This window comes from Zalophus californianus, chromosome 14 (genome assembly GCF_009762305.2).
Source record: "Zalophus californianus isolate mZalCal1 chromosome 14, mZalCal1.pri.v2, whole genome shotgun sequence".
NCBI lineage: Eukaryota > Metazoa > Chordata > Mammalia > Carnivora > Otariidae > Zalophus > Zalophus californianus.
In genome coordinates, this window is record NC_045608.1 from 45,111,207 (window position 1) to 45,131,232 (window position 20,026).

The 20,026-nt window shown below is 47.1% G+C and overlaps 1 pseudogene across 1 annotated transcript; it reads right to left on the minus strand.

The window, feature by feature from the left end:
• Positions 1-18,073: 18,073 nt before the first annotated feature.
• LOC113912730 lies at positions 18,074-19,293 on the minus strand (annotated as a pseudogene). Its single transcript, XR_003516938.2, has one exon. The product of XR_003516938.2 is annotated as an L-lactate dehydrogenase A chain-like (transcript).
• Positions 19,294-20,026: the final 733 nt, after the last annotated feature.

Sequence of the window (20,026 nt, forward strand, 5' to 3'; positions counted from 1 at the left end):
AGGACCACATATTGGATAGTTCCCTTTATATGAAATGTCCAGAACAGGCAAATCTATAAAGACAGAAAATAGATTAGCTGTTATAAGTAAGGGCTGAGCGGGGAGGAGAAGGGGTGTGGTGACTGCTAAAGATAGGAAGTTTCTTTTTGGAGTGATGAAAAATGTCCCAAAATTTATATTATGGTAATGATATAAATAAAATATAAATATACACTGAGTGGTACACTTTGATGCTATGGTATGTAAGTTACATACCAGTCAAGATGTTAAAAATGAAGAGACTATGGTCTTGGGTGAAATGGAGAGAAAAGGAGAGGTCTTGGCTTGGACCTACCTCTATACAGGCGTGGGAAAAAGAGGTAGAGTTAATCTTAGAATTTTACAGACACAGTAAAAAAGTATTTTGGTATGGAAATGAAAACGAAGATGAAGTGGGATGGAGAGGAAATTGAGGCAAGCTGTCAAAGAACTTGTGGCGGACACACCCTAATGTGATCCGCAAGGACCTGACTTGTATAATTCCCTCCTCTTGAATGTGGGTGAGACCTGTGACTTACTTCTAACTGGTAGAATACGGTAAAGGTGATGATGACATCATTCCAAAGTTACGTTTCTTCTCCAAGACTCCATCTTAGCAGACCAGAGTGAGAGATCCTCTTGCTGGCCTTAAAGAAGCAAGCTGCTGAGATGTGGGCTTCCTGTGCAGAGAGCCATAAAGCTGGGAACCTCTGGGGGCCTCTAGGACCTGGGGGCAGCCTCTAGCCAACAACCAGGAAGAAACCAGTGGCCCTCAGTCCCATAACCATAAGGAACTGAATTCTGCCCACAACCACATGAGCTCGGAAGAGGACTCCGAGCTCCAGAAGGAATGCCACCCTGCCAACACCTTGACTGCAGCCTAGTGAGACCCTGAGCAGAGGACCCAGAAACTGAGATAATAAAGTTTCGTTGTTTCAAGCCACCATATTTGGTGTAATTTGTTTGTTTGTTTGTTTGTTTATAGCATTGAAAAACTAATGCAGAGCTGTTGCAGGAAGAAAAGTGATTTTCAGGATCAGTTTAGTAGGAGGACTTCTGGAAAAGAAAACTCAGGGTGTTAACAAACCTAGCTTAGGATGGGGGTCTTGCTGTTGACATCTGCAGAAGGCAGTTAAGATGAGCAAAAATCAAATGAATCAGAGAATATGGGATATGGGAATATCCTGTCCATTCAGATTCATGCTGGAAGTTCAGCTCTTACGGATGAGTGGAGATGCCTGGCAAAGCAGAACAATACTAAAATATTGGTTATCATTTTATAAGTGATAACGATGACAATAATATGTGTGTGTGCGTGTGTCTGTGTGTGTGTGCGTGCACAGGCACTGGGCTAAACCGTTTTATGCATATTTAATTATTTCATTTTAAAAGATTTTATTTATTTATTTATTTATTTATTTGAGAGAGAGAGAGAGAGTGAGCAGGGGGAGGAGCAGAGGGAGAGGAACAAGCAGACTCCACACTGAGTATGGAGGCTGATGCAGGGCTCAATCTCACGACCTGAGCTGAAATCAACACTCTGTCACTTAACCAACCGAGCCAATCAGGCTCCCCTAATTATTTCATTTTTAAAGAGACTGCATAGGACATGTTCTGGTTCTGAATTTGGAACACCAGTTCCAAGTTCTGGCTCTGTCAGCTTACCAACCACATGACCTTCAGCAAGTCACTAAACACCCTTTCCCTTCTATCTACATATTTATAAAACAGGCTTAGTAACAGTCTCTACCTAATAGAGTTGATATGAGGACTAAATGAACAGTGCCTGGCACTTGGTAAGTCTCCTTAATAACCACTAATTGTTATTGTTATTGCTACTGTTTAATATTGCTTTAGCACATGGTAATTATGTGTCCCCCCTCTCTTATTCACTCGGTGACCTTGGGCAAGCAACTCTCTTGCCTTCAGTTCCTCTTTTGTAAAACAGGGCTGGGGACAATAGCTTCCTTGCAGGGTTTTGTGAGGATGAAACGAGATGATGCTATGTCCAGTGCTATGTGCAGAGGTCGGACTGATGAGACGGTCTTTGTTCCCGTCCATCAAGGTAGAGATGTGCCTCCTGGAAAGAGGCTCGGTGCCAAATAGGACATTATAGCCTCTTCCTTTATTCAACAGTTTTGTCTGCAAGCTTGGGAGAAGGCACCTAGCACAGTGATCAACATGTGTTAGTTTTCAGGGAGTGTTAGTTACTGTTAATTATTGCATGTAATCGTCACAAAAATTTCTTCAAGTTGGGTTCTTTATTATACCCATTTTACATATGCAAAACTTAGGCTTCGAGAAAGCAACTTGCCTAATGCCAAACAGAGTCAGAAATGAGAGGCAGACTCATATGATCCTTCTTTTTTTTAAGATTTATTTATTTATTTTAGAGAGAGCGCACGTGCGCGCCTGCGCATGAGCAGAGGGAGGGGCAGAGGGAGTGAGAAAGAATCTCAGGCAGACTCCCTGCTGAGGCGTGGAGCCTGATGCAGGGACCCAATCCCAGGACCCAGGAGACCACAACCGGAGCTGAAAGCAAGGGTCGGATGCTCAACTGACTAAACCACTCAGGGGCCCTAACTTGCCTGATTCTAAGCAAAAATATTTCAGGAAAGCCTGTTCTACACAGACTACAGGGGACAAAGACGCTTAATATGGTCAAGGCCAGGAATATACTTTGAGATGGAATTGGGGGGAAAAATAGGTAGAAAAGAACAGTCAGCAAACGTAGGTGATGACAGGGAAGAAAAGAAAACCCACTAAGTGAAATTTCCAGTAAATAAGCCCATGACATTCAGACGCATTTAAGTCCACTTACATATTTCACAAATACATGTGATTTTTACAACCAAACAGTGACACTGGGTTAGAAGTTCGCATTTCCTGGCTCAGGGGTGGAATGCGTGGACAACCCAAGCAAGCGCTTCCATGTCTGACTTCTGCGGGCTGTCGTCCGAGACAGACACGATTACAAAATCCCACAGTCTGGCTGGGATTGATTGGGAGGCAGGAATCAATTGGTGTCTTTCTCCAGCTACACGAGGGAAGACAGCAGGCCAATGGGATGAAGTTGTGCCAGGGGCCACACACTCAGACTCTGCTCCGGCTCACATCCTGGCTTCACTCTTTCGGAATCCCAAAGCCTCCCTGGACAGTACTTGTTACCACCCAAGTATTAGTGCTGCACGGGCTAGACCTTTGGGGCAGCTCCAGACGCTGCCAGATACAGTTCTGTTTGTGCAACAGAGTTACCACCCGAGAGCTGCCTGAGTAGCCAGCCTCACTAGAGCACTTTTGTCATGTGGAATAGAAATGGTGGCATCCTGGACAGTGATGAAGATGACGATGATGAGAGTGATGACGATAGTATTTATTGACTTGAAGAGCTCATTGAGGCAGTGCAAGGAAGGCTCTGTAATGGGTGTTGAGAGCATGGACTTGGATTCCAGATCGATTGCCTCGGTTGAAATTCCGGGTCTGCTACTTACTAGCTGGGTGAGTTTGGGCAAGTTACTTAATCTGACTCAGTTTCCTCACCTGAGAAATGGAGACAATCATAGTTCCTACATCATAGGGTTGTTGTAAGGATTATATGTCGTTATAGCCAATGTGTGCAAATGTAAATATACAACATATATAAATATACACATATGAATGTATATACATATACGTGCATATTATATATATTTACATATTTCCATGTGCATGTGTGGGTACAGATACATAGTGTATAAAGCACTTCCTGTGCTCACGATTAAGGCGATCATTAGCATTAAGTACCAATCATTAGTACTCCAGCACCTACTGTAGCAATGATCGAGGGCTTCTTCTGTGATAAATGCTTTAAAGACACGATTTTATTTAATTTTTACAGCAGCCCTGTGAGGTATGACCTTTTCCATTTTACAGATGAGGACCTGAGGCGGAGAGATGAAGTGAGGTGCTACAGGTCCCATGCTGGCGGAGCCAGGACTTAAACCCTGGTCTGTCTGACTTCAAAGCCTGACGCATACAAGGCTAAGCTATGTCATCTCCCCGTGGATGTAAGCAAACTACCCACAAGTATCCCAGTGCCTGTGTTTCTCTAAGCTATCCTTAATTCACATGCCAGAACAGAGGCTTAACCAGAGAGCTCTCTGGGAACCATATAAGTATCTGCATGGTTTTAGCATAAAATGATTCACATCTACTCTGGTAGAAACCAGAATGTTTCACATGGTACCTAAAAGGCGTGCCACTGGATAAACAGATTTTACAACCCACAGAGGAAGGTGTATGAGTCTGCTGGGAGGAGAGGAGTCATTTAAGTGAGAATTTTTCTCCTCTCTCCCCAAGAGTTCACACTCCTCCATCAGGAATAGTGAAAATTCTATCAGGTGGTTGCAACCAGAGAGGAACCAGGAATCCAAATCAGAGATGGTGCTTTGCCATGCTGAGTGCACTTAGTTATTCAGAGGATGTTACTTGGTGCCATAAGATTTAATTCCTTCAGAAGAGAGATTGGCCCCTGCATTGCCAGACAGTGTATTAGGTGCCGAGGGGTGAGAGATAAGCAGCCCAGAGTCCCACAGGTAAGGCACGCATGACCAGTGGAGGGGCTGTGTGCATAGAACACAGCGGTCTAGAAGTGTGAAGGAGGGGGAGTGTCTCCCTGCTGATGGGAATCCTAGAGGGCTTCATGGTGGAAGTGAGCTGGACCCAGTGCATGCCTGGGGGCTTAGCAAGCAGAGAGTCTGAGAAGGCCTTCCAGACAGGAGAAACTGTATTTGCAAAGGCACAGAGATATGCATGAGGCTGCCTGCTCGGGAAAAGAAGGAACAGAGAGTGGAGAAAGAGGAGAAGGAGGGTTGTGGGGGAATATGTAACTGGTAAGGTTGAAGGGGGTCTGACGGCAAAGGGCCTCGTGTTTCCAGGAGTGTTGGCTGCAGCTCTGGGAAAGGCTGTGGTCCCCAGGCAGCGACACGACTTGTCCCTGTTTGTAAAGATTGCAAACAGGAAAGGCCAGAGAAGAGCAACCCAGGAGCAGGGCATTGTGATGTTACGACAGGAGGCAGTGACAGATTGAATTAAGAAGTAGCCATGGGGTGGAGGAGAGAGAGAGGGGGGATGGCAGAGAGGTCGTTGGGGTGGTTCTCCATCGGCTGGGAAAGTCGAGGCGGGCAGCCATTAGGGGCGATGGAGAGTTCTACTCTGCACAACCAGGTACTTGACTGAACAGGAAACACAAAAGGAGCATGGGCAGGAAGACAATGAAATATGGCATCTGGAGGTGGGAGGCGGGGCTGCTTTGCAGGGAGAGTGTCCCACTGGTTTCTGTCTCAGAGAGACTGTCAGGAAACAGTGGTTGAGTTTGCTGGATTCTTGTTTGCCGAGTCAGTGGGGAGATGCAGAGGGGGTGCCGGGGCCCATGGGAGAGCTGGGGTGTGGCCACCAGGAGAGCGGGGGTAACTCAAGCCACAAGGAAGGGAGCTTGCCTGGGGGCAGCAGTGGATGAAGGGGGGGCTGGCCGTGAATGCGCCACGTGGAACGCCCCCCGCTGGAGGGGGCAGAGCTGGTGAAGGAGGCACAAAAGAGGAGAATCAAGTCCTGTAAAGTTGAGAGAATAGGAAGATTCAAGAAGAGAGTGTTGGCCACTGTCAGATGCCACCAGAGGCCACCTGGGAGAGTCCTGAAGATCCCTGTCAGGTTTTCTCATCAGGAACTGTGGAGAAGCCAGCAGAACTCCAAGGACTGAAGACCCAGGTGAGGGCGTGGAGGGGAGCATGTTAGGGTCAAAGGAGGGAGTTTGTGCGAAAGCACGCTCATCATCGTCCAGGGGTAGAAACCCAAGTTGGGAGTCCAGCATTACTGCATCTATGTCATGGGACCATCTACAACATCCTGTCACCAAATCCTGGAAACTAGGAAAAGATTTTGATTATGCTGAGTTGTTCCTGGCACCGATGCTCATGTCTTGTGGAACCATAAGGAAGAGGAGAATTCTGAGGAAATTGTAAAGAAGTGTTTGGTGAAAAGGAGAAAGAGAATATTCTCAGCTGTGGCGAACAGCCCATAGAAAGGGTCGGAGGCAGCAGGGAGCAGGGCAGGTGGGGGAAGGTGGGGGGTTTGCTCGTCTGCAGTAGGATCTGACGTGAGGCACTGAAAGTTCATGACTAAGTCCTTGGATCTGACCTGAAAGGCCAGTGGGAGCCACGGAAGGTTTCTGAGAAATGGAGTGACGTTATCAAAACAACATAGTATATGCAGCCTTGGGTCCAAGGCCGGATTGTCAGACATGACCTCCATGTTCTACGCTTGCTTGTTCAAACACAGTCTGCAGTGGAAATGACCGTGTTTGTTCTTGTCCCAATAAACTCCAAAAAGTGCTTTGGCGTGGGTGGCTGACACCACACTCAATTGCACATGCAAATACAGTAATTATGCCTGAAAAATTAGAGGTCAGCTGGAGGCCAGCGGAAGATTTGGCCTCTCTGCTTCCAGATTTTGAAATAGCAGATTATGCACAACTCACTGTCTTCCGCCAAGACCTCATTACACACTTTTGCCAGGATCTCATTTTACAATTTCCATTCTTTTAAAGAGAAATCCCCACACGTTGGTGATTCTGGCCAACTAAGTACTTTCCCCCAAAGTGCGGTTTGTCAGAGCCTCTGCCCCCTCCCCAGGCCGGCTCCCTATACCTGCCGGGCCCCCCCAGGCCCCCCTCCGGGGGCCTCAGGGCCACAAAGGAAAATGCACGAAGCCCATGGCGCCTGGATTTCCTTAGGAGAAACATTTTGGGAGAGGAAGATATAATAGAGTCCTGAATATAATATGGCACAACAATCTTAAATATTCCAGACAGGAAAAGTTTTTTGTCAAAGCCTCTGACAGTTTAAACTTTAAAGCTTTAGCAAAACTTTTAAACTTTTAAACTTTGAACCTGTTTGAACCTCTCATGATTTATGAATTATTAAATGTACCACTGAGAATCAGACTTTCTCTTTAACTAGGGAAGCTTTCTGCCTAAAAGCAACTGAGAAGAAGATGACTGGTTGTGGGGGGTACAGAAGGAAGAAAGAGCTGTGGGGTTTGTGTTTGTGTTTGTTTTTTTTCTGGAGGGGCATTCCTTTGGGTTTGGTAAAAACCAAATCCAGAAAATACTTAGAAGATAAAAGGCCCAAACCAAGGCACATGATATGAAAAAGGAGGATAGAGATCAAAAGTAAAGTGTAAACTGTCTGAAATTAGTTACATATCTAAATAAGAGTTGAGCTAATGCATATGTATAATACACATTTGATATGCTGGTGGTAAAATATACATAATGCGAAAGTTACCATTTTAGCCATTTTTAAGTGTGCAGCTCAATAGCATTGGGTATATTCGCATTGTTGGGGTGCCCAAGTGGCTCATTTGGTTAAGCATCTGCCTTCGGCTCAGATCATGATCCCAGGGTCCTGGGATTGAGTTCCGCATGGAGCTCCCTGCTCAGCGGGGAACCTGCTTCTCCCTGTCTGCCACTCCCCCTGCTTGTGCACTTTCTCTCTCACTCTCTCTCTCTTAGAAATAAATAAAATCTTGGATGCCTGGGTGGCTCAGTTGGTTAAGCGACTGCCTTCAGCTCAGGTCATGATCCTGGAGTCCCGGGATCGAGTCCCACATCGGGCTTCCTGCTCAGCAGGGAGTCTGCTTCTCCCTCTGACCCTCCTCCCTCTCATGCTCTCTGTCTCTCATTCTCTCTCTCGCAAAAAAATAAAAAATCTTAAATAAAAAAATAATAATAATTTAAAAAAAGAAATAAATAAAATCTTTTTTTTTTTAAGTATATTCGCATTGTCTTACAACGACTGCCACCATCCATCTTCGGATTTTTGCATCTTCCCAAACTGAAACTGTTCAGTTCCTATTAAACATTGTCACCCCCCATTCCTTCTCCCCAGCCCCTGGCAACCTCCCTTCTATGAATCTGACTATTCCAGGCATATCATGTAAGTGGAATTTATACATACACACACACTCAAATATTGCACAATCCCATTTATGTGCGGAGCTTGGAGTAGAGAGATATATATGTATTTTTCTAACTGCTTTCATAATATAGTAACAAACATGAGGAGGGCATCAGGCAAGAAGAATCTGAGGTTTTCCATGTGTTTCAGACAGACGTGAAAGGCAAGCAAAGTGAGTATGGATAGGAACTGGTTATAATTTATGTTTCCCAGAGGGTACCATTCATTTCAATCCCCAGGAGCCCCAAATCTCTGTTAAAATGTATGGGCTGAGGGGAGCGCCATCATTGACAGCCCTGTCTTTTTTTTTTTAATTGAAGTATAGCTGACATATAGTATATTCTATTTGTTTCAGGTGTACAACAGGGTGATTCAACAATTACATGCACGACCCAGTGCTCACCACGATAAGTGTAGTCACCATCTGTCACCGTACAAACTTATTACAATATTGTAGAAGGTATTCCCTCTGCCGTTCTTTTCATCCGCGTGTCTTGTTTATTTTATAACTGGAACTTTGTACCTCTTCATCCCCTCCACCCATTTCACCCCCACAGCCCAGTCCTGAGGACCCAGCAGGCTGCGCAGGGGGAGGCTGCAGTCAGAGCTGGGCAGAGGAGGGACCGGGGAGTGCTGTTTGCAGGGGGCACATGTCGGGGAGCTCATGAAGGGTGAGGGCCCTAAGTCCTGACCTCTCCCTGGAGCCTAGGCACGCGAGGGATGAGATTGTGTGTCCAACTTCCCCATGGCTCTCAGCCCAAAGACTTTATTGCTGGTTAGTGTGTTTTCACGGGCTTCGTAACCAGTTCATAGAAACCGCGCCCCGCACTCTCACCTCATAGCATTGAGTGTAAACTCTGTGTACATCGTAGCCGCCCACAGGTGAGCAGCGGAAAATTTAGGAATTGCCTCAAGAGTCTCCACCAGCTGCATCTTTTGTGCATCTCGCCTGGGTGAAGGCATAGTGGCACCTGGGAGGTGCCGTCCACTAGCTGGTTGGCAAATTAGCGGGCATTTCTTCCTTAATAATGCCCATTACTATCAAAATGACAGGGGCCCTAGAAAGTCTGGGGTGAGGAAAGGTATGTCTCGTGAGGAAGAAAGGAGGGAAGGCAGTGCTGTTTAAGGGGGTCGGGGCCTGGGAGGGAGGCGGGAGGGACCCTAAAAGGGGAAGCGTGGAGCAGCAGTGGCAAATGGCTTGCTTTGCAGTTTGCCAAGTGCTGTCCCTTACTTTACTTCTTGGAGAAAGCCTGTCCTCGTATTGTGGGTTTGGGGAGGGTGAACACATTTGCCCAGAAAGTTGCTCAAGTTACTATCAGATCTACCTAGTTCTCCCGTCGTGGGTGTGGCGGTGCATGCTGTCTTTATGGCCGAATTTCTGTGATGGATGCCATGTCCATGGGAGGAGACTGGCAAGAGCAAGAAAGGCAGGAGGAGAGCCCAGCTGGGGGGCAGGGGGTCTGTTCCTCTTACCCACCTGTTAGCAGTAGGGGAGGGGGTTGATGCCAAGTCCCAGAACACTGACGAGCACTGGGTGAAAGCCTCCTGCTCGGAGTAGGCAAGGGCAGGGTCTAGCAGGGCCCCCTGGCTGGGAGCCCACCTCGCCCAAGGGTGGATGCTCAGGAGTTAGCTCACTTCACCGACCTCTGACGCCATCATGGATTCACATTTTCCATGGGAGAATTTTCTATGTTCTTCCCTAGTGGTGGCTTTCCTAAATCTAAGGGAGGTCTTGTTCCATGATGGATCTCTCGAGGAGCTTTATGCCAAGGACAGCACACAGGTTCTTGGGTTGGTGAGTGCCCCCTCCCCAGTGGATATCTCCGAGATACGTCTTCCAGTCTGTGGCGTCGCTCTGTCCCCACCCCAGCAAAGAAATGCCACAGCTTACCAGTTGCCACAGAAAACCACTGCACGCTCCCGTTCTGTGACCCTTCCAGTCACCATGGTCACAAGACACTGGAGAGAGTAAGAACAAGATAAAAAAAAAAAAAGAGGACAAGATACCCCAGGAAGCTGAATGGAACTTGAGCAGTCTGAACATTTAGACATGGAAACTTGGCTCTGGTTTAAAGTCAACGGCGTATCTGAACTGAGAGAAAGCGGAGAGGCAGTCCTGAGGCCAGCAAAAGGGAAAGGTTTGGAAGGGGGAGCATAGTTACTGTACCGTCATTTATGGACCGCTTCATACATGCTAAGCACAGGCTAACCATTTTATTTAAACTTTCTTATTTAATCTTGGAGGAATTCTGGAGCCAGACTGCCTGGGTTTGAATCCTGATTCCATCACTTACTTCCTATGTGACCTTAACCAACTGTCTTAAATACCTGCCGACTCAATTTCCTTGATTGTAAAATAGATAATACCTAACTCACAGCGTTGTTCTGATGATTGATTGAGATAAGATTTATAAATCTCTTAGCACTGTGCCTGGAATATAGGAAATGCCATTTAAGTATAGATGTATAGATCTATATCTACATCTATATCTACATCTATATCTATATCTATGTATTTCCACTAGTGTGGATAAGGAAGCTGAGGCTCAGAGATGCTAGGTAATTTGCCAGGGGTTGCCCAGCCAAGATTTGAAACCAGGCCTGTTTCACAGTTTCACTTGTGGTCACCTTAGCTAGCAGGGTGGAATGTTTTCAGAAATAGAATCTTTTCCCTGAGGTGATGGATGATGATGATGATGAGCGCTGACATGTGCTAGGTGCTTTATACACATTATTTAATTTAATTCTTATCATAGTCCCTTTGGTTATATAGCCTCATCTCCAGGTATTGGGTTGAATAGTATGCCTCTGAAATTCACATCTATCCAAAACCTCAAAATGTGACCCTCTTTGGAAACAAAAAGGGGTCTTTGCAGATGTAGTTAATTAGGATGAGGTTCTACTGGATCAGAGTGGCCCCTAAATCCAGTGACTGGTGTTCTTATAGGAAGGCTATGAGAAGACAGACAGACCCACAGGGAGAATGTCACGTGACCATGAAGATGGAGATGAGAGTGGGTATAGCCACAAGCCAAAGAATGCCAAGGAATTTCTGACATTCCACCGGGGGCTAGAAGAGGGCCAGGGATGGTCCTTCCCTAGAGCCTTCAGAGGGAACATGGCCCTGCCAAGCTTTTTAGCTTCCAGAACTGTGAGAGGATAGATTTCTGTTGTGTTAAGTCACCACCTTTGTTATGGTGGCCCTGGAAAACTAAAACTCCCCAGTTGCCATTCAAGAAACTGAGGCTCAGGCGGGCTAAGGGATTTGCCTCAGGTCAGCTCATGGGTGGCAGCAGACCTGGGACTTGAACTTGGGTCTGTCTGACTCCCAACACTGCTCTGACATGCCCCAGTGAGTGCCAGGGTTGCCAAGGCATCTGGGTCACGTTCAAGCTAGCTGTCATGGGCATCCTGCCCAGCACTGTCCGGTCCAGTCTCTCCTGAACTTGACCCTGTGGTCCAGACCACGTGCCACTCAGTGCATCGTGTGGGACGGACTAAAAGCAGCAGTTATACTTCCCTCACCACTGGGGAGCAAATCCACCAAACACTTGGAGAATTTCTCAGTTAAGCAGGTATTAACTTAGGTTTTCTTTAAGTACAAGTGATAGAGACAATTATTTCAGAATAATAAAAGTTTTAGCCCCTGGAGAATTACTTTATATCTCTGCAGCACGCAGAATGAGATTAATGATCATTCATTACCACCTTCAGTTCATGCATGGCTTTGCTATTTATTTATCCCCTCTATAACAAACAACCAGGAAACTGCCAATGAACCCCAGAAGTAAAATATTGGCAGCAACTCACAGAAACCTATACCCTCCTCCCCATCCCCTTCCCTCTCTCCTTATAGATAAAACAACCCTCTGGAGTTTGGTCTTTGTTATTTCTTTATAAATAAATCCTTTTGTCAGATGGGCATATGTGTGTCCATAGCTCCTGTGTAGTCTGGCCATTTCTTCGACCTTGACTCCAGTTTTACTCATCCTGCCTCGGTAACTGGCAGGTCATGGTCTCCATAGCCCGAATGGCTCACTGAGTAACGTTTTCCTTGTACGTGCCGGGCGCTGTGCACCCACTGACTCCATTCTCTCATGGTCCCACTCCCTCGCTCACCTCTCCTGGCCCCGCGGTCAGATCGGGCTGCAAACCCCTTTCCTGGAGACAAAGACATAGCACGCGGAGAAAGGAGGACCGGGCGTGTAGAATGACGGACCAGAGCGCTGTGACAATGGGGGTTGTGGACCAGATTATGTTTCATCGCCAAGTCTATCAGCCATTTGATAGCTCATTTAGCTCTCAGGTGTCCTGGCGATGTGTATGATCATACTTCTTGTGAGAAGGGATCCAAACAAAGGCTTAATCTTGTGGCATTTTTACATACACGGGGGCTTTTGTTCCAAGGTCTTCTACATGCAAATAATAATTTCGAAGCAGTTAAACAAATGTACTCGTCACCCACTGAGGCCCATGCCTGTCTCTGTATCTTGCAAAGGGAGCAGGCCTGCGGGTGAGGCCGGAAGGGATTGTTTCTGGGAGGGGAGATTCTGGTCAGGCTTCTCTTGGTAGGTGTGTACCACCTGATGTAAGTGGCAGTACTCTTCCCAAGCAGGGGTGACGCCGGGGATTAGGAACACAAGGTGAGGAAGCTGGGAAATGGAGATCATTCGGGGAAGAGAGACTTTGTTCAATATCATGGCTTTTTGTGGGAGGGAAGGAAGTGGAAAATGCATCCTTCGCTGAATCACAGAGAACGGGCTTCTGGTGCCTTCCCTCCCGATGATCACTGACGTTCTCCTCCATGAATAAACACAGAGAAGGAAACAAAGGAAAGGAGACTTCTAAGTAATTCCAGTAAGTTGTTCCTCCGGCCAGAGATTCAGTCTAGAGCCAGCACACTTCAAAGCCAATCCAGTTGCCTGTCAGCTGCAGAATTTCTGTCCGAGGTAAAATATTTCATGGAGGGATGAGGCAAAAGTTTTGGAAGGAGAAGGTGATAACACGAAGCCAAGGGAACAGAGAAGGAATGATATTCCGGCAGGGAGACGTGCTTAGGGAGCAGGGGGACAATTCTGGCCTGAGCCTAGAAGGTAAAGTTGTCATAACAGGCAAGCAGATGTCTTCTGGCCGAGAGATCAAAGCTGTTGCATTTGGAATGTTGTCATGATCCCTTTGTAAGAGGCGGCCATCCTCCAAATGGAGGCACGGTAACCAGTGAGTGTGGTCACGAGAAGTACTTGGGTGGAAATCATCAAAATCCAGGAATTATCACGGCTTTTATTCCTTTCCCTGGGAGATTAATCATGGGTGGGGCAAGAACCAAAGCCAGAGGGATCTAAGGATTATAGGAAGAGACCCCCAGGGCTTCCAAATGGAACCTTAAGAGGTTATATTTTGGACGTGGCTCGTGGTGTTTGGAAGGGTAATGCTTACTCAGGGCTAGCTCAGTACACACAGAGTCCACAGATCAAAGGATGGAGGACGGGGACTTCCTGCCAAAAAAGTAGCCCATAAAATGCTTTATTAAGCACAGAGAAATGAGCTTTGGCAAAAACACACTCTTACACGTGCAGGAAAAGTGATCAAGGTAAAGAAGCCAGTAAAAACCTCTAAAAGCCAGAACTGTAGACATTCTTCAACTTCGATGAAAAGGAAGAGCGGTCGTTATTGTGACAACCATAATCAAGTGACATTTCCAGCAGCAGATGAGGGATCATGACATTAGGCCATTTCCTCTGGGAAAGTTGGTTATGGCTTGGGAAATGTTGGCTTTTCTGGGGCCTCTCTCTGAACAGTGGGGCCGATGATAGATGTGGATCCACTGAGGCCTGGTGGCAGCACCACGGCTAGGAAAAACTCAGACCCAGGAGGAGAGGGCCGGGTCCCAGGGAAGCATAACAGTCCTTGCCTGACCTCCCTCATCCGTTCTGGGTTTTCAGACAGCCGAGAACAACTTCTTGCCAAGGTCTCAGTGATGGATTTGGGGGTGTCATCTGTTTGGGGGTCTGAGGATTTAAAAGAGTTCAGCTCCATCTGTTTAAGTCTTACTTAGGTGTGTCTACATGACGGATGTGCCACTACTGTTAGGGAGGGACACATGGGAAGAAGAGAGGACCTGACGGTGTAGGGTGTGTAAGTGTAATGGGGATTTTTAGGGCACGAAAGAAGCTGATGTGATTTTGAGAAACAAAACCAAACCAAAAGGTGCATGTAAAGAAGAGAAGGGATCCCGCCGTTTACACGCCGATGCCCCAGTCCTTTGGCATGGTTTCTGAAGCCCCTCGTGGTCTGTCCCCCTCTGCCCCCACAGCCCATGTTGCTGTGCCACCACGAGAGCATAAGATTGCCTGCAGTTCCCCAAGTGGACTGTGGGGGGCTGACTCTCAGGGGTCCCCAAGGTTCCCTACCTTCCAGAAGTCACGTACCTGTAGAATCCTCTCCCCTTGAGCATGGGCTGATGTAGCAACTTGCTGGTAACAGAGAATGACGAAGGTGATGAGATGTCACTTCGGTCTTGCTGGCCAACTCTGTTGCCTCCCTGGCTTGCATGCTTCAGTGAGGCCAGTGGCCATGTTGAAGAGTACCACTTGGCAGGGAGCTAAAGGCAGGCTCCAGCCAGCTAGACCAAGGCCCTCAGTCCAAGAACCTTTGAAGAACGGCGATCTGCTAACAACCATGTGAGCTTGGAAATGGAGCCCTCTTACAAGCCATCAGCTGAGCCCCTAGCCCTGGCCAGCACCTTGACTGCTGCCTTGGGAGAGCCCTGAGGGTGAGGACCCAGCTAAGCCATGCCCAGATTGCTGCCCCACAGACACAGTGAGATGATAAAAGGGTGTTGTTTTAAGCCACTAAGTTTGTGGGTCGTTTGTTAGGCAGCTATAGATATTAGTGTAGAGCCCTTGAAATTTCATGGGTCTGTGCCTTTGCTTCTGATCTTCCTAATGCCTGGAAAGCCCTCCTCTACCCCGCTCTTGCCAGCGCGGCCAATCCCCACTCACTGTTTAAGATGTAGCTCAAATACTACATCTTTGGAAAAGCCTGCCCTGCCTTCCCCCCCACCCCCAAACCCTGCCTTCCCATGGGATTGACTTTTCCCTCCTCAGACCTTGCATGGACTTTTCATAGCATTTAAACCTGTAGTGCTGTATTTTCTATCAATCTCCATAGAAGCCCTCCAATTCCTGGAAGAGGAAAGTATTTGCACTTGTTAGAACTGCAGTAGACCTTTCAGAAGCACATGAAATCGGTTACTCCGAGGGCTTAGGCGGTGATGGAGGAAGGGCCCAGCCTAGGCTGTTGATGAGTGGCAGGGGTTGCTGGGGAGCAAACAAGGTGGGCGGAGGGAGGTAGCCCTTGCCCCACAGGCTTGGGACAGAACAGAAACAGAGTGAGAGAGAGGAGAGATGGCAGGGTGCGTCTGGAGAGAGGTTTAATGCTCAAACGCAAGCCCAGCTCATCAGGTAATGCAGGGCTATGCAGGGGACACTGCTCAGCACCATGGGATTTCCTCACACGTTGTAAAGATGTTATCCGCCCCCCCATTTTTAAATTCTTTGTAATTTTAGATGCTATAATACATTTATTTGCTTATTGCTTGTGGTGCTCACCACGTCGTCTTGTTGAACGTTGTAGCCGAGGGTTGAGCAGAGAAAGAGTCTCATGGTTGGCGTTCATTAAGAATGTGCCATGGCATTGCCACCTGTGGGTGGCAGGAACCCTGGAACAGAGAAAACAAAGAAGAACCGGCACCAGAAGGGTGATTGCTGATTGCTGGGGAAAAGCCTGCTTCTCCACACCCGGCTGGTGGGACCCCCTGGCAGGGGTTCTTGGTTACTTATGCCTCCCACCAGCTCTTACTGAGCATTAAACAAGCACCAAGACTTGTCTCAAGATCCAGGGTGCCATGACAAGAAAGGACAAGGTTCCTGACCAGGGATGGAGAGAGCCTTGAGGAACTTGCAGGGGCCTCTAGGTGAGGAGGGCCCAAGCTCAGGGCTGGGCCTGGACGGGGTGGGATGAGTGGGGGAAGACTTGTTTTGGGGGCCTGTTGAGTGGATGGTGGGGGAGGATCTGCGTGTCCCCCATTAAGAAGGATATTGTCTTAGACTGCTCAGGCTGCCACAATAAACTCCCATAGGCTGGGTGCCTCAAACAACAGACATTTATTGTCTCTCAGCTCTGGAGAGTGGGAATTCCAAGATCGAGTTCCAGCAGGGTTTGGTTTCTGGTGAGAACTCTCCTCCTGGCTTGCAGACAGCTGCCTTCTCAAGCTGTCATCATATGGTGGGGGGAACAGGTGGAGGGTGGGAGAAGGAGAGAGAGAGCTCTGCCTCTTCTTATAAGGCCACCGATCCTATTGGCTTAGCCCCCCCCCCCCAATGACCTCACTTAGCCTTAATTACCTCCTATGGGCCCATCTCCAAAAGCCGTCACACCGCGGGGCTATGGCTTCAACATATGCATAGTGAGGGACACAGTTCAGTCCATTGTAGTTGTTTCCTTCTGGAGCCAGGCGGTGCACTCCACGCGGAGACCGCCCAGGCTCCACCTTCTCTTGGGTCACATGTCCAAGAGAACCAAGCGAAAGGCCAGGGCTCTCCAGGCTCCAAGTGGAGTGCAGGAGCATCTGACTCTTGATCTGAAATGACTTCATGCCCCAGGGGTGCCCCATGACAGTTGGAAGCATTGGACTTTCAGAACTGACAGGACCCGGGCTCTGCAGCAGGTGTGATACTTGTCATTAGAGGTGATTGCCCTGCCTTGGGGCAGCCTGCTTGCAGGGAGCCTACTTCGCTGCCTCTGGGGTAGGAAGTCACCTCAGCACTGTGGAGAGAAGAGCATTTACAGCCATTATCTTGCCAGTGGTGATGGAAGCAATGCCTCTGTCCAGGGTGGACCCGGATGTCAGCCCAGTAATGACTGATCCAAAGGCTTGAGGTGTTGCCCCGGGGTTCCTGAACACCTGCGCCTCCCTGTGTGAGATGAACTGCCAGCAGACTTGCTTCAACCGCAGATAACTCTCCTTCTTGTGGCTCTGATCACTGGTTCTGGGGTGCGTTCAGCATGTGGAAGTAGGGACACACGTCTTAAGCGCTGGAGGGAGCAAGGCAGTGGCAGAGAGCATGGAGCTGATACCCATTCCTCTGGCCACTGGGGAGAGCGGTGACCTGCAGACCTCCCTAGCCTAGCCAGACTCCGTTTCGGGGGAATTAGCTCACGTCGAAAACGTAAACCCTTTTCTATTGAAAAGCAATACAAGCTCATTTTAAAAAGTCTGAAGATATGGAAAAGCACGAGGAAAAAATATTGTCCAGAATTCAACCATTTAAAGTCCCTGCTACTGTGATAATATTGTATCTTGTTCATACTTTAATCCATGGGTATGTTTGTTTTATAAAGTTTTAATCATATGGAAAATATAATTTTATCCTGATTTTTTTAACGTTCCTGTTACCGAGTAAGCATTTTAAAAGGTACTAAAAACTTTATAAACTTTATTATTGCCCTTTTTAAAACTTCCTTAGTTAAACATAAATGGTTTGTTTTTATTTTTTGCAGTTTAGCAATTATAAGTGTTTTAGGCAATGACTTTGCCTCTGGGGAAATTCTGTTTGGGCAATGGTGTATTTTTTTTTTCACCATTCAAAATTTATTTGGTATTTTAGTTGGTATGACACTTAGTTGGCTGCATTATCTTTTTACATTATATGGCCATGTACACTATATTCTGACATACATGGTACACAAAGTAAGATCCTTTAGGACAGTTATGCACAATACACGCAATATTGAATTTATACATTGGATCCCAGAACGTGACTGACTGGAAAAGACGGACTAGGCATGTCGGGTGTTGGGGGAAGGAAACCGAAGTGACAGAACACACAGTAAACACACATCTGGTGTGCAGAGCAACCGCAGCTCTGGCAGTGGAGCCTCTGAGACGGTGGGGCTAACTTACGTTAACCAATTTAGGGCTACAAAGACAGGTATCATCCAGTACCAGGATACAGCTGCAGGGTTTGGTGAACCATTCCTATTTGGAACTTTAGGAAACTGACGTTTTTTTCTTAGGCCATTTTAATATTACTTGAGTAACAGATCAGATAATAAGGACAATATACACAACCTCCAACTAAAATCCTGCTACAGTCTAGACAGTGAAGTGGTACATTAGAAAACTTTAAAACTGCAGCTCCTTTTGGATCCCTCAAAGTGTATCTGCACTCTTCTTCAAACGGGCCTCCTCCTCAGAAGTCAGAGTCACCTTCACAACATCTGAAATTCCATTCTGTCCCAAGATGCAAGGGACACTAAGGAAGACATCATCTTTAATTCCATAGAGACCCTTAATCTTGGTGGAAATTGGATGCACCCGCCTGAGATTCTTCATTATACTTTCGGCATCTGCCACAGACAGTCCAATGGCCCAGGAGGTGTAGCCTTTCAGTTTGATCACCTCATAGGCACTGTCAACCACCTGTCTGTGAACCTCTTTCCACTGTTCCTTATCTGCATCAGTGCCTAAGTCAGGGTGCAGATTCTTCAGAGAGACACCAGCAACGTTCACTCCACTCCATACAGGCACACTGGAGTCTCCATGTTCCCCAAGGACCCACCCGTGACAGCTTAATGGGTGAACTCCCAGTCTTTCCCCCATTAGGTAACGGAACCGGGCTGAATCCAGATTGCAACCACTTCCAATAACACGGGTTTTTGGGAAAGCCACTTATCTTCCAAGCCACATAGGTCAAGATATCCACTGGATTGGAAACGACAAGCAACTTGCAGTTTGGGCTATATTTTACGATATTAGGAATGATGAACTTAAAGATGTTCACGTTACGCTGGACCAAATTAAGACGGCTTTCTCCCTCTTGCTGACGTGCCCCAGCTGTGATAATAACCAGCTTGGAGTTTGCAGTCACATTATAATCTTTGCCAGAGACAATTTTTGGTGTTCTAAGGAAAAGGCTGCCGTGCTGGAGAGCCATCATTTCTCCCTTCAGTTTGTCTTCCATGACATCAACAAGAGCAAGTTCATCTGCCAAGTCCTTCATTAAGATACTGATGGCACAAGCCATGCCAACAGCACCAACCCCAACAACTGTGATCTTATTCTGGGGGGTATGTTCGTCCTTAAGAAGATTCTGAATCAGCTGATCTTTGAGAGTTGCCATTTTGGACTTAGAACCAAAAGGAATCGGGAGTGCACGTCGGGTGGGCAGGCGTCAGCGGCGCGCGAGGTTGAATCCGGACTCGGCGGCAGCGGCTCCGACACTCCAGGCAATGGTGTATTTTTATTAATAGTCCTTTATGAATTTTCTCTGTTCTCAATTTAGATCTCAAATTTGACTCAAGAGTTGTTTGTTAGTAATTTTAAAATTCCAAATGTGGGTGCCTGGGTGGCTCAGTGGGTTAAGCGTCTGCCTTCGGCTCAGGTAATGATCTCAAGGTCCTCGGATCGAGTTCCGCATCGGGCTCCCTGCTCAGTGGGGAGTCTGCTTCTCCCTCTGCCTCGGCTCCTGACTTGTGCCCTCTCTCTCTCAAATAAATAAATAAAATCTTAAAAAAATTCCAAATGGTGGGTTTTATTTGTTAAGAATCACTTAAAATGGCTGTTACTGAAATTGGCAGAGATATTATTCCTCTTTGCTGTGCACTTTCAACTATTAACTATTTAATTAATGTTGAACATCTTTGTACATGAATCTCTTCCCTTAGTACATGATTTCTCAATGGGAGTGATAACTGTACCTAAGGGGGAAGGGAGGGGGGGAATGGTGATAGTAACTCAAAGGGCTTGAACATTTAAAAAATTATTCATTTATTTATTCTTAAAGATTTGATTTATTTATTTTACTTTAGAGAGAGAGAGAGAGAGCATGGAGAGGGGGCAGAGGGAGAGGGAGAGAGAATCGTAAGCAGATGCTATGCTGAGCACGGAGCCTGATGTGGGGTTCGATCTCACGACCCCGAGATCATGACCTGACCCGAAACCAAGAGTAGGA